General features: G+C 33.4%; 1 protein-coding gene and 2 pseudogenes across 1 annotated transcript in view; 2 read left to right on the top strand and 1 right to left on the bottom strand.

Annotated features, from left to right (window-relative positions):
- The window catches only part of BMPR2 (bone morphogenetic protein receptor type 2), a 138,295-nt gene that overhangs the window by 118,045 nt on the left and 5,250 nt on the right, over positions 1-15,000 (bottom strand). The gene's annotated exons all lie outside the window — the stretch shown is intronic.
- On the top strand, positions 2,691-2,809 carry LOC112470793 (annotated as a pseudogene).
- LOC112470755 lies at positions 7,994-8,109 on the top strand (annotated as a pseudogene).

Below are 15,000 nucleotides of genomic sequence, written 5' to 3'. Positions count from 1 at the left end.
ACCTCTGGCACAGTAGCCAGCAACTTTCAAGATGGTGGGCACTTTATCCTCCCAATCTCTAAATGATGAGCAGAGAACCCCTGCCAGTCTTCAATGGACATATAGCACGAACAAGAAATAACTACTGCTGTTTTCAAATAACCTAGCTTATCCAACTGATTCACTTCCATAAACCATGCTTTAACACAATGGCTTTTAATTTCATCTACTTTCAGTTAATGAATTTAATCTATTTTCATTAACAGGGTGATGTAAGATATAAAGCCTATCAGCTGCTTAGGGTATAAATCTAAGTTGACTTAGTACAAATCTAAGACTACTATTTTGCTTTTAAAAGAGATTTAGCAACAAGGATCAGTAAGATTGAATTTCTCATAAACCTAAGAAAATGGATTTAAAAAATAATTCCTAGAGAAGAGCTGGATAGAGGGAAAAGGTTGGTGCTAAGGCTAAACTGAATTTATAGATTATCATTTTTCATAACATTTCATCGAGCTAACACATTGGTTTAGCCAAAGGAAAAAATAATGAAATGTCCCAGAAAAGTTATCTCCCACGAAAAACTTTGTTTCAACAGTAACATGAATAATTTCATCTCTTGACATCATTTGGCTATTTTTAATCTTGCCTTTCTTGTCATCACAATATGGCCCTTTGTGTACTAACTTAATATAAAAAGTTACTCTTCACACTAGACTGGCCCCTAGGGGTTCCAAACACTAACAACAGATGGAAACATTAAAACCTTATCCTCAACTAAATATGTCATCATCACTCTTCTGATCTAAATTGTGCTCTTTACCTAAACTGAAGTTTTAAATCTCCAATGAAAATTTTTATTATCCATCAACATGTGAATACTTCCCGTAAAACCTAACACATCTGTTGTCATTTACAGCAAATTGAGACCATAATTAAGACATAGTTCAATCTGGGTAATTATTCATGAATATTAAAATGACAATAACATGTTCATATGTCTAAAATATTCCAAATGTTTTATACTTTCAGACTAACACTGTATAGATTACATTAACGCTTTGCTTTGGAGTTATAGAGGCCTAACTCTGAATCCCAGGTCTCCCTTTTACCCAGTTTACTCATCTGTAAAATAAAGTGAGGCTGTTTAGAGGTTAATAACATAACAGAGTCAATATGTAAGGCATTTATGAATATATCAAAGGCTCAAGAAATATTCGTGTCTCTTCCCTTATCCCTCAATATTTAGATTTATTAATTGCAGCCAGTGTCTAATATATGAAGTATCTTAAATCTAACCTATTTTAAAACGTTTGTTTTTCTGAATGTTTAATTCTTTGTGAAGTTAAAAGCACATTAAAAATTAAGCAAGACAGAGATCAACAGATGCAGTAATAGGGGCCAGATTGTGTAGGGTATTTTAAATGATTATGACTTTTATTCTAAGTGAGATGGGGGGTACTGGAGAATTTTAAGCAGAGAAATGTCATCATCTGACTTATGTTTGAAAAGGGTGACCAAGAATACAATATCGAAAAGCAACTGTTAATAAAGCAAAGGTGTTAGAGAAAACAAAGACTACTAAAAAATTACAAATGAAAGAAGATGGTCGCTTTTAGATTATGTGGTAGCAGTGGAGGTGCTAAGGAGTTAGACTCTAGACAAATTTTGAAGATGGAGCCAAAAGTTTTTGCTCTCAGACTGAAGTGAATGTGAAAAGAAGAAGAAGAAGAAGAAAGAGACACGGATACCTTTGATTTTGGACCTGAACAACTGGAATGATAGGACTGCCATTTGCTGAGCTGGGCAAGACTATGAGAGGAACAGGCTTGTATAGAAGGTCAAGAGTTCAGTTTCGACAGTTAAGTTTGAGATGATTATCAGATATCTAAGTGGAGATGCTCAAAACACAGCTGGCTATCCACACAACTGGATTTTAAGGTAAAAAGTGTGAGATGAAAATAAATTTGCAACTTGTCAGCCTCTGGAAGCTATTTTTAAAGCCATGAGATGGGATGAGATAGATCACCAAAGGAGTTAAGTGTAGGCAGAAAAGAAAAGGTCCAAAGACTGAGTCCTGGGACAACAAACCACTTAAGGTGAGGGACACAAGGAAGAACTATCAAAGGAGATAGAGAGGTAAGAGGAAAATCAAGAGTGTGGTTATCTTAACAGACAAATGAAGAAAGTGTTTCAAGCAGTTTTTGATCAAATTGGGTCATGCTGCTAATAGGTCAAGAGGAGAACTCAGAAGTAAATCAAAACACAAAAACATATGCACTAAAGTATTCAATATGGCACTGTTTATTAAGAAAAGAAAATTAAGACAAGCTAAATATCTCTCAATAGAAATTAAGTAAATAATAAAAAACACAATGGAATATTATTATTGTGACATGTTAAAAGTTTGAAATATAATTAATAAATATTATACAATCACACACAAAAATATATATACATTTTAAAACACATTAGAAGTAAATAAACCAAAATAAAACATAGTGTTAGAGTTATGGTCTTATTAGTATTTTTTTCTTTACTTTTCAAATAAAATAAAATTACAAAATCAAAGTTTTCCCTAAAAGGTTGGCCTGGAGTGCCTATTAAAATTATATAGTTTTGTTCACAGACTATTCTTATCTATAAAAGCAAAGAAAGATCAATAATAGAAAAATTCAACTATTTTCTTATTTAAAGGAAAGGAGGGTTTTGTCTATGGCCATGCTACCCTAAACAAGCCCGATCCTGACTGATCTTGGAAGCTAAACAGGATTGGACCCGGTTAGTACTTGGATGGGAGACCACCTACGAAGACCAGGTGCCATAGGTATAAAAAATAAATATATATTTTTGCCTCGCCTAAAAATATATATGTTAAAAAAAAAAACTATAACAAGAAAAAAGAAAGGAGAGCTTAGATTATTGCTCAAATTATATATATATTCCTTCATACTTATGTAATTTGTATAGGTCACATTTTGCTCTAAATCATCTTATTTTGCACTGAAATTGCTGGGACAGAATGAAGGTATATTATCATGTATATATTTGACACTAAGATTATAAGGAGAAACTACTGTCTTGAAAGATAAACAGGAAAACCTTCTAGCTTTAACAAACTGAAATTTGTCAATTTCCATCTGCATCTAACCTTCGCGATATAGATATGGAAATGACAGAAATAAATACGTGTGTATATGATCCTTCTACTCTCCTAAACACCTAACTCAATCTAAAACTATTATGGCAAATGCCCTTGGCACGTTCCATAATTCTTCCATCAAACCCACAGTCAATACATTTAAGGTGAGAATGATTATATGAATTTGGTATTATAGCTTAACAATTTGCATTTTCAGTGTTTCTTAACATTCTCAAGACAAGGTTAATGGATAGGGTTGGACACTGAGACTCTAGACATGTGTGTAAACTTTTACATTAGTTCTTTTGGAAATAATTCTCTTAACATCTCATTGCAATGTAATTTGACATATAATATAGACTCTTAAAGGCACTAGCCATAGTAGAATAATTGTAACTTAAGTCTACCAGTTCCTTATTATAGAATGTTTATAGAATTTTTAAAAGAATTTATTGAGTAGATGGCATAGTATTTCAAAGAAACAGGGTAACAGATCCATTTGAAGGAGAAAAAGGACTGCCCTTTGTATAAATAAAATGTACTCTACTTAGAATACATCCTGAGAAAAATATATGAAGAGTCAGTGAGAATATATTCAACAAGTTTTAAACATATTCAAATATTTTTGCCCCTATAAAAAAAATATATTTTAATAAGTAGTTTGATTATAATATAGCACCATAAAAAAGCATGTTTCAAAGTTACACCTATACATGTGTGTATATATGTGTACATAATCATTTTATATGTATATATAGTATATATATAGTATCACTTTAAAATGTGTATATGGAATAGGGTTTAAAAGAAAATAAAGTATTAAGGGTTCTTACATCTGGGTAAGTAGGATTCTGAATCTTTTCATTTTCCTTCTTGTTTGTTGTATTTCTGTGAATAAGCATGTACATTTTTCATAAACTTTTATTTTAAAGTAGTTTTTGCTTTACGAAAAATATGTCAAGATAGTACAGAGGATTTCCTGTATACCCCTCCTCACTGAGTTTCCCCATTATTAACATCTTACATTACTATGGTACATTTGTTACAACTAATGAACCAATACTGGTACTTCACTATTAAGCAAACTCCACAGTTTATTCGTATTTCACTAATTTTCTCCTAATGTCCTTTTTCTTTTTCCAGACATCATTTAGGATATCACATTGTATTTAGTAATCATGTTTCTTTAGACTCCTCTGTGCTATAACAGTTTCTCAGACTTTCCTTGTCCTTGACAGTTTTGAGGAATACTAGTCAGGTATTTTGTAGAATGTCTTTCATTTTGAAACTGATGTTTTTCTCCTGGTTAGTTAGACTAAAGCTGTGAGTTTTATAGAGGGGAAACCACAGAGATGAAGTGTCATTCTCTCACATCATATCAGTAACACTATCAACATGACTAATTAATGATTGTATTAATTTTGATTACTTGAGGTAGTTTCCCAGATTTCTCCACTGTAAAGTTACATTTTCTCCTCTGTACAGCTTTTGGAATAAGAAAATTTAAAAACTTACATTTTTCTTAAGTTTTAATTTCATGTCAATTTTAAATGGATAATACATTCACATGATCCAAAATTCAAAAGGTGCATAAGGCACTGAAAACTCTCCCTTAGTCCCATCTCTCAGCTTCCAAGTTCCATCGCCCAATGAACCAATGTTAATGGATTTCTTAATTTTTATGTAGGGTTCAAACATGATAAACATATACTAAGTCAGTCTGGTTCAAGTAACATTTGTATAATGATTTAGGAATACCTTAACTATATAAGTTCCTATAAAGAAAAATTATATGCTTCCAAAATACTTCTATCTCTTCTCCCTTCTCCTGTACATGTGCAAACACATCTTGTGTCTTTTATATAAGAAAAAGTGAGTCACACCAAGAAATATGGTAGAATTCAAAGTGTCCAAATTACTTATTGATCGATTCCAGCATTGTATTAACATATTTCATAAGCACTAAACCAGTGGTTCCAACAGAAGTTCCTATTAGTATCACCTGAGCAGTCTTCTAATATTCACGTATCACAACCCCACAGGACCTAATAAGTCATTTCATTCTTTAGGGTTGGAGCCAGGCCAGGCATATCTATATTGAAAAAGTCCCCCAGGATGATTCTGATATAAATCTCTCATTAAGACTAGAGACTCTAAACTAACTGTATACATCACTGGTTCTCAAATTTTAAAGTACATTAGAATAACGCTTTTCGAACTACTGGCCAACAACAAATAAATCAGTACCTTTCAAAGACCTTCATAAAACCCCCACAGTTATGGGAGATGTCTCTAAGAAGAGCATTCAAGACAAATATATGTTGGTTCAACCAATATCATTCAACAGACATTTATTATGGCTGTGGTCTCAAAGTATAGAATTCAAACTCATACTATTAGAAACTCCTAGGAACTTGTTAGAAATGCAATTTTCAAGCCCCACCCTAAGACCTACAGAATCAGAAATTCAAGAGGTGAGGCCCAGCAATCTGTGTTTCAACAAGCCCTCCAAGTGACTCTGATGCATCTTAAAATTTGAGAACCACTGGAATATGGCATATCTCTTGATCTCTGCTAAGAGGGTACACAAAACCCACTTTCCTTCAAAAAGTTTATAAATATGACTGGGGAAATAAAATACCTAGATAAAAAAACAGGTAACACTTCTACAGATATATCAATTACTGAATGAGTAATACAGTGTTAAATTCCTCTAAAATTCAATAGAAGAGAAGTATGCATTAAGGACTAATACAGAACAGCGTTGAATATGTAAAAACAAGGAATAGAAAATATATCTAAAAAGACTTACTATGTTTCTTCACCTTATCTTATACTGGTTGCTTGATAGGCAGGAAGAGAGGAAGGGAAGAAGAGAGGAAAGGAAGAGTGGGTCCTTAAAAAGTAGCACTACAGAAATTACATAGTCATCACAAAGACCCCAGACACTCTGACAACTACCTCAAAAAAGGAAATTTCTTTAGAGAAGTTTATGGATGACCCTTCAGCTCATTTAGATGTCCCAACTGGAACAAAGGAGATTTATTTTTCTTACTTCTACATAGGTCATATTTGCATCCTCAGAAGCATAATTTATTGTGCTAGTATAGTGCTAAATATGAAAGGATGCTAAATTACAACATCTTTCAAAAAGGATGCTGAATAATCACATCTTTACTTCACATCTTTCAAGATGATATTATTCCTCACTGATAGACTGTGAAATTCCTTGGCAACACCCTGCAATTCTTTAGTTAATGAAATTCCTTTCTGGGTCCATCAGATGCATTGCTCAAAGAACATTCTGCATGTTTTATTGTAATATAAACATAAAAATACAAGAAGGAAGGAGCAACACCCAACAAACTATCAGTAAAGTAATTTAAAAATGAATTTACAAAAGCTAGGGTGGGCACAGGAAAAATTAATGTAATTATCAAAATTTAAAGGAGAGAAAATTTCTCTTCATTTTTAGCAACTGACATCTGATCAAAAATGCTCTATAAAACAGTGTGTTATAAGGATTTAATAAAAGAACTATTCCTTAGATGCCTTAAACCTCTTTCTTTCTTTTTTTTTTTTTTGAGAAAAAAATCACAATTGCCTAATCCTGTCAACTACTACAACTGTGAAACAAGAAACCAAAATGTAGAAAACAAATTCATGGTTTATTAAACTGGGATTACCACATGCCAAACCCTATCTGAACCATATCTATAAGGGCACAACAGAAATTCCCAAAATATTCCTACTAGTTTATTTAGGACTAGTACATTGATAAAAATCATTTTATTTCATGTATGCCATAACGAAATTTATTTTCAGTTTATCTCTAAGAAAGAAATAAAACTAACAAAAAAATTTTAAGTTATTCTTGTAGGTTTAGTCATAAGTTCAAGTATAATAATCAAAATCCTCTTCAACAATACATGTACTATAAAATAAAACTTAAGTAATCAGTTATTTTATCAGATTTTCAGAACAAGAATGGTTAAGTCAATAAAAATAAGTATATCATTAGTAACAAATTTAAATGCCGTAAGTATATCAAAAGTAAACTTTTCCATCATTTTCCCTATCAATAAGTGCAAGAAAGAGTCCACCAAATTACTAAAAATACACTAACCAAAGAATGAAATACCTGGAAATAAATTTAACCAAAGAAGTGAAACTCTTGTACACTAAAAATCACAAAACATTGCTAAAATAAATTAAAGAGGGCTGAAATAAATAGAAAGATATTCTATGTTCATGGATAGGAAGATTTAATATTAAGATGCCAATATTACCCAAACTAATTATAGATTCAAACAATCCTATCCAAATTCCAACGGACTTTTTTTTTTTTTGCATAAATGGAAAAGATAATCCTCAAATTCATATGAAATCGCAAGGGGCCCTAAATAGCTAAAACAATCTTGATGAAATAGAACAAAGTTGGAAGAGTCACACGTCTCAAGTTTAAAAATTACTACAAAGCTATAGTAATCAAAACAGTGTGCTACTGGCAAAAGGATAAACTTATAAACCAATGGAGTAGGATTGAGAGTAGAAATAAATCTATACATTTGTAGCCAATTGATTTTTTAAAAGAATGTCAATTCCACTCAATGAGGAAAGAATAGTCTCCTCAATAAATGGCACTGGCACAACTGGATTTCCAAATGCAAAATATCCAAGAAGGTTGGATCCCTACCTCACACCACATACAAAAATTAGCTCAAAATTAATCAATGACCTAAGCATAAGAGCCAAAGCCATTAAACTTTTAGAAGAAAAAAATAGGACATGGTTCCACAGTGTAGCAGTTAGCACATCTGCTTCACACACAAAAGGTCCTGGGTTCGCGTCCCAGTGGAGACACGGTCCATGGTCTACAGCCATGCCACCCTGAACAAGCCCAACATCTGATCTTGGAAGCTAAGCAAGGTCGGGCCTGGTTAGTACTTGGAAGGGAGACCACCTAGGAAGACCAGGTGCTATAGGCACAGATAATAATAATAAATAATAAATAAATAAATAAAAATAAGTCTTTAATGACCTTAAATTTGGCAATGAATTCTTAGATAGGGCACCAAAAGCGTGCACAACAATAACAAAATGGATAAATTGGACTTCATCAAAATTAAAAGATTTTGGAGTAACATCAACATCATAGTGATGTGAGAAGACCCCTGTGTATCTTCCCTTAAATCTACAACTACTCAGTTCCTCTGCTCAACAAACATCTGAATAATCCAGTATATCTGAAGGTGGGCATACTGGAATGTGTAGTGGAAGCAGGACTGGGGAAAGAAGAGGAACAGTGCCCACAGACACAATTCCCCAGCCACCATAACTAAGCCTGTGGCTCCAGTTAATGCAGAAGTATTAGAGTTGGAGTGTCCCCAGACTACAGCCCTATGGAAGGTAAGAGGGGCAGAAGCATTGTCAGTGTTCAAGAATCTGGCACCAACCCGACTGAGGACCCTGGTAGCAGCAGCAAAGATGCGCCTAAAGTCTGACAGCTACAGCATAGCTGCGCCAGAGGCCATAGGAAACCATATAACAGTGAGTGCAGTGGGCTCAAGAACCAGGTTCCCCTCTACTTGCCACATCCCTCCATCACTGTGGTGGTGCCTAGACCCATGTGACCTGGACACAGCGGGAACACCAACTATCTGAATCACTCAGGTGGCAACTCCCACAACCACAGCTAGCCTACCCCCCATCACTGAGACCCCAGAGGTGCAAGAAGTGCAAGTAAGAGAAAACAAAAACTTGTGCTACAGTACCATCTACTGGAAAACAAAACAATCAACCTGTTTAATTGTTAAAATCAAAATGGTACCTAAGAGTTCACTACTTCAAAGGCTCAGGGAGAGGAACAACCCATTTTAAGCACCATGAACAACCAAGATAACATGATAAGACAGAAAGAAAATGACAATTTCCAAGAAACAAACTCAAAGTCATGGAAGACTATTATCTAAGTGATAGAGAATTCAAAATAGCAGTTATAAAGAAACTCAATGAGATAAAAGAAAACTCAGATCATGGTGCCAGTAGATTCAGTACCTGGTGAGAAACCATTCTTAGGTGGCCATCTTTTTTGCTATATCCTCACATGGCGGAAGGAGAAAGGGATCTCTCTGAGGTCTCTTTCATAATGGCACCAATCCCATCCATGAGGGTTAAATCCTCATGATCAAATCATTTCCCAAAAGCCTCACCATCTAATACTATCACCTTGGGGGTTATGATTTCAATATATGAATTTTAGAAGGGACACATTCAGTCTATAACATTTGAAAATCATCTATCTGAGAGGGAATATTCAAAATATATAAAGAACACTGATCACTCAACAACAAAAAGACAAACAATCCAATTAAAAAGTAGACAAATGTTTAAGGGTACAGATGTGCAACCAGTAGATAAATAAGTCCAGAATAGTGATTACAGACATTAATATTGTATTATAAACTTCAAAGTTGCTAAGAGACTAGATTTCAATTGTTACCACCATAAAAAAGAATTATGTGACATAATAGAGGTATTAGGTAATGCGATTATACTGCAACATATAAATGTATCAAATCAATAACACTGTATACCTTAAACCTACCATGCTTATGTCAATTATAGGTTTATAAAATTCTTTTAAAAGAAAAAATGAACAAAGGACTTGAATAGACAACTCTCCAAAGATGATACACAAATGATCAATAAGCACATGAAAAGATGCTAAACATCATTTATCAAAAGGGAAATGCAACTATAGAGGGGTATGGGGAGGGTGAAGTGGGTAAAGGGGATCAAATATATGATAGGTGAAGGAAACTGGACTTTGGGTGGTAATCATACAATAGAATATATAGATGTCAAATTATAATGTACACCTGAAAATTATATAATTGTATTAACTAATGTTACCCAATAAACTTAATTTAAAAAATAAAAATAAAATAAAATAAAATAAAATAAAAAAAGAAATGCAAATCAAAACCACAATGAGATACCACTTCACAGCCATTAGGATGGCTATAATAAATAATATTTTTAAAATAATACAGAAAACTAGTGTTGGCAAGGCTATGGAGAAACTGGAATCATGTAAATTGCTGGTAGGAATGTAACATAGCATAGGCACTGTGGAAAACAATTTGGTGGTTCCTCAAAAATCTAAACATAGAATTATCATAAGGTTTGGCAATATACTCCTAGGCATATACACATAGAAACTGAAAGCAGGGAATGAAACAGATAATTATAAACCAATGTTCACTGCAGCATTGTTCACTTTAGCCATAATATGGAAACAAATCAGGTGTCCGGCAGATAAATGGCTAAACAAAATGTAGGATATACATACAAGGGGATATTATTCAGCCTTAAAATGCAATGAAATTCTGACACATGCTACAACATGGATAAAACTTAAAGACACTCTGCTAAGCAAAATGAGCCAGTAATAAAAGAACAAATATTGTATGATTCCACTTACACGAAATACCTAGAGTAGGTAAATTCATAGAGACAGAAAGTAGATTTGAAGTTACCAGGGGCGGGAAGAGGGGAGAATTGGGAGTTACTGCTTAATGGTTACAGAGTTTCTGTTTGGTATGATAAAAACATTCGGTGATGGTTGTATCACATTATGAATGTAACTAATGCCACTGAATTGTACATATGAAAATGGTTAAAATGGCAAATTTTATGTCATATATGTTTTACACTAATTTTAAAAAGTTAATAATGTAATATACCAAAACCATTAAATTAGACACTTTTAAATAGGTGAGTTGTACGGTATTTGAATTATATCCTAATAAAGCTGTTTAAAAAACTTACCAACCTAAAGTTAAAATAATATCAATTAGATCTCACTGATTTAGAATGTAGAATAACTAGGTCGAAGGTTGAGCTGAAACTGACCTTGGCATTATTTACTATAAAATTAAAATGAAAGACAAGATTATAGAGAAGTCTTACTAAACAAAACTTCTAACTATTTAATAAGATCTACCCTATGGTCCTCTCCAACTCAAATTCTAGAATTTCAACTATTTTAAAAGCACCCTTTATATTTATAGATTGTTCTTATATTTTCATTAAAGCATATCCCTGAAGAGCTTTTATTTACAACACTTTTATGGTCCGAATTCAATATAATCAAGATATATTTGCAAAACATTAATTTACATTTCTTTCAAAGTAATGCTTTTACAATTTCAGAATACCCAACAGTTTTCTCCAACCTAAGCTAAATTCAAAGTACTATATTCTCAGTAATAACAAAATACATATCATTAAAAAAGTGCTATTCATTTACTAGTAACTAAGTATACCACTGGCTTTTCTCATATCATAAGCAAAAGTGCTGTAAGTACTATAAGCATCACACAGGCCTACCTCCCTACTTTACAAATGAGGATGTTGAGAACAAAAGACGTGATTTGCCCAAAGTAAACAGCTAATGGTACCACTGGCAAGAAATTCAAATCTTTCTGGCTTCTGATTCTGGTTGCCTGCTTGACTTGGAAATCATCTAATTTTAGGAATAATTAAAGCCAAAGCCTGGGAGAGGAGTAGCAATAAGAGAAAAGACAATCTAGGGAGATTTAAAACAAAACAAAACAGGAGGGAGGCAGATGGGGCAAAAGGGGTCAAATATGTGGTGACAGAAAGCAATCTAACTATGGGTGGTGAATATACAATCCAATATATATATGCCTTACTATTGAATTGTACACCTGAAACTTACTGGATTTCATGAACCAATGTCACCATAATAAAAATAAATTAAAAACAAATAAAATAAAATGTGGCATATTAAAAAAATATAAAACAAAACAAAACAATATCTATTTAGAGAGAAGAGGGAATGGAGAAGATATAGAACCAGAAGAATGCAAAGTCACTAAAGTCAGAAAAAGAGTATTTTAAAGAAAGGGTGATCAAAACTGTCAAATTCAGTAAAAAAGTCAGAGAACAAGATTGAAAAATGACTGGATTTGTAGATTAGAAAGTCACTGCTGACCTAATAATATACATCACACTAGAGGGTCAAGTAAAGAATTGAGGATAAGGAAGTCAAGAAGTGTTCACTGTTCTTTCAAGAAGGCTGCCAGAGAATAAAGATATAAAAGGAGGGTAGAGATTTGCTAGAAGATGCCACAGGAACATAGTCTCTTTTCTTGTGCTGCGAATACCTACAGGAATTTCTCATCCTGAAAGACAGACTGAAAGAAGAAATAATACAATGCTAAGTGTTCGCAAAATACCTACCCTTTCTTCAAATGGCATGAGAACTAATTCTCTTTCAGAAAGAGATATAGGCTATTGGCATGGCTGGGGGAGGAGGTGCAGCACTTCTTATCTTTCTTAGTGTCCACCAACATTTAAAAAAGAACTTTGCACAAAGAAAACACTAATTAATGTTTGCTGACTGGATATTTTAGTTCTCTTTCCATATGTTATCTATCCTATTGTGCCCCCCATCCTTCCAGCTGCTCCTACGGGTTCATATTGGAATAGAAACTGGGTGTAGTCAAACACTTACTGTATTAAGTAAAATTAAGAGCAAGCAAATAGGTGTTTTCTAATCATTCTGATAAGGCAATGTGTTCTAATATGTTCATGTTATTTATTTACAGGCTTATTTCTAACGTCACATAGACCATCCATAAATTGTATATGTATTGTTGTAATCCAGTAGTTTTAGCTGTCACCTCCACCTCAGACCAAAAAAAAAAAGTTAAAAAAAATCAAGTCTATTGCATTTAAAATTCTACCAGCATCATCTTCATTGCTTCTAGGAGGGATTCAAAGACTAGACCATTTAACTAGAAGGGGGAAATAGTTTAGTAATATGAGTGTCTCTTCGACAAGTGTAAATGCTATGCAAAATGGTCAATAACCATGAATTCCTAGATATCATAGCATTTATAATTTTATTTCCAGCAAACATCAATCAAATCAGAATACAATTCTTCTTTGGTGGATAGAAATTTAATATATTCAATTATCCACCTGGAGGACTCTGTGGAATATTGATTTGTAACTAAAACCAAAACAATGCTATTTAGCTTAATGTAAATTGTTTAGCACTAATTATTTTATTTATATTTTATCACCAATTCTTATTCAAATTTACTAAAAGTGAAACCACCTCTTTCTACTAACAGGTAATTATTCTTTATGGCAGGAAAAAGCAGAAAATAAAATGGCCAAAATAAAAGTACATGCTAAATGAATATAAATATTGGGTGAGGCAAAGCACTTTTCATTAAATAACATTATCTTTAAGACCAAAAAAAGGCAAGGAAAAAAATTGTGCAAATTTTAAGAAAGAAAAAGGTTTTGGGTAAAGTATGAAATAAGAAATGTCTGGTACCAATGTTGACTGAATAAAAGATTAAGAATAGGTTAAAATTAGCACAAAAAGAAAAAAAAGTAAAACCTCACAGAAGGAATCTTAGATCCTGTAATTCTCAAACTTTAGGATACATAAGATATACCGGGGATGTATGTTTAAAATGCAGACTCCCAAACTCACTGTCCAAATATTCAGATTAAGTGGGTCTGGGTGATGCCCAGGAATCTGCCTTTCAAACATAATCTAGTCTAATCCCATATGACTATTGAGAAAACTATGTTAAGTAAGCTATTTGCCCAGAATCACATAGTATCCAGAATCTCATTAACTCAAGGCAGTAGTTTTCCTACTATACCACTTAAATTTCTTTATTATAGTTGAAGAAACTGGGACAAAGAAAGAATGAATTCCTAATACCTCACATAAGTAAGGGAGCAATCTTAGAATACTTCCTGGCTCCAATTCCTTTTTACTATTCATTCATTTAGAATTTCTTAAACATCCTCTATGGGTAGAGTAATATGGTAGATTACAAAACAATTTAAGAACAAACCCTGTCCTCTAGAGGCGATAATCAGTTGGAAAGACAAGGAAAATACATAAAACTGATATTCAACAGCACGGCAGTATATGAGTAAGGGCCAAAATAAGTGGTTTGGCCAGTTACAAAATTAACCAATTTACACTGACTTCACTCTATACCTTTTATATATAGTTAGAATTTACCCATCACAGCAATATTCAATTTCTTCTCTTTCACTGTTAAGAAAGTTCACCTTAAATGAAGAAAAGCTGTTGTCCTTGTATGGAATAAATCTCTCTCACCACATTTCACATACACCCCAACACCAATAGCACTACCACCATATCACCCCACGGATCAGGATAGCTTTTGTAGAGACCAAAGTTATTTGTTTTATGCAAAGGTATAATTAAGAGTTTGACTCTGTTCAAATGATAAAGAGAAATTCCCCTCCTGAACGATCTTCCTGATCATATGTGGTAGATTAAAGGTTCCAATTCTTCTTTCCCCGGCAGTAGCATCACGCATCCATATAATACCATAGCTTCATTATAGGCAAAGTGTACTTTGCTTGCCCTTGGCCACCGGAATGTTAGAGCACCAGGATCTGAAAATGGCTGGTGGGATTGGGCTTATTCTCTTGTACTTCAGTCATCGTCATGAGACAAGCTTCCCCGAGAAGAGATGTTACCCTTCCCCTCCAGTCTGGGCCCCAGAATGAGACGAGTAGAATAAATGCTTATTGTTGTATGCCATTATGATTTTGTGGTTGCCAATTATTATGAAGCAAAAGCTGACTGAATCACGATATTTAAGAAATCCAAACAATCAAGACTGATTAAATAAAGCAGTGGTTCTCAAACCTGCCTGAGTGAGAATCTTTTGGGTTTTAAGTATCTATCTATCTATCTATCTATCTATCTATCTATCTATCTATCTATCTATCTATCATCTATCTATCTATCTCCCAGAGAGAGCCATTGAGTACATCTAGAC

This window comes from Pteropus alecto, unplaced genomic scaffold (genome assembly GCF_000325575.1).
Source record: "Pteropus alecto unplaced genomic scaffold, ASM32557v1 scaffold3, whole genome shotgun sequence".
Classification (NCBI taxonomy): Eukaryota; Metazoa; Chordata; class Mammalia; order Chiroptera; family Pteropodidae; genus Pteropus; species Pteropus alecto.
This window is presented reverse-complemented; position numbering and strand designations above follow the sequence as displayed.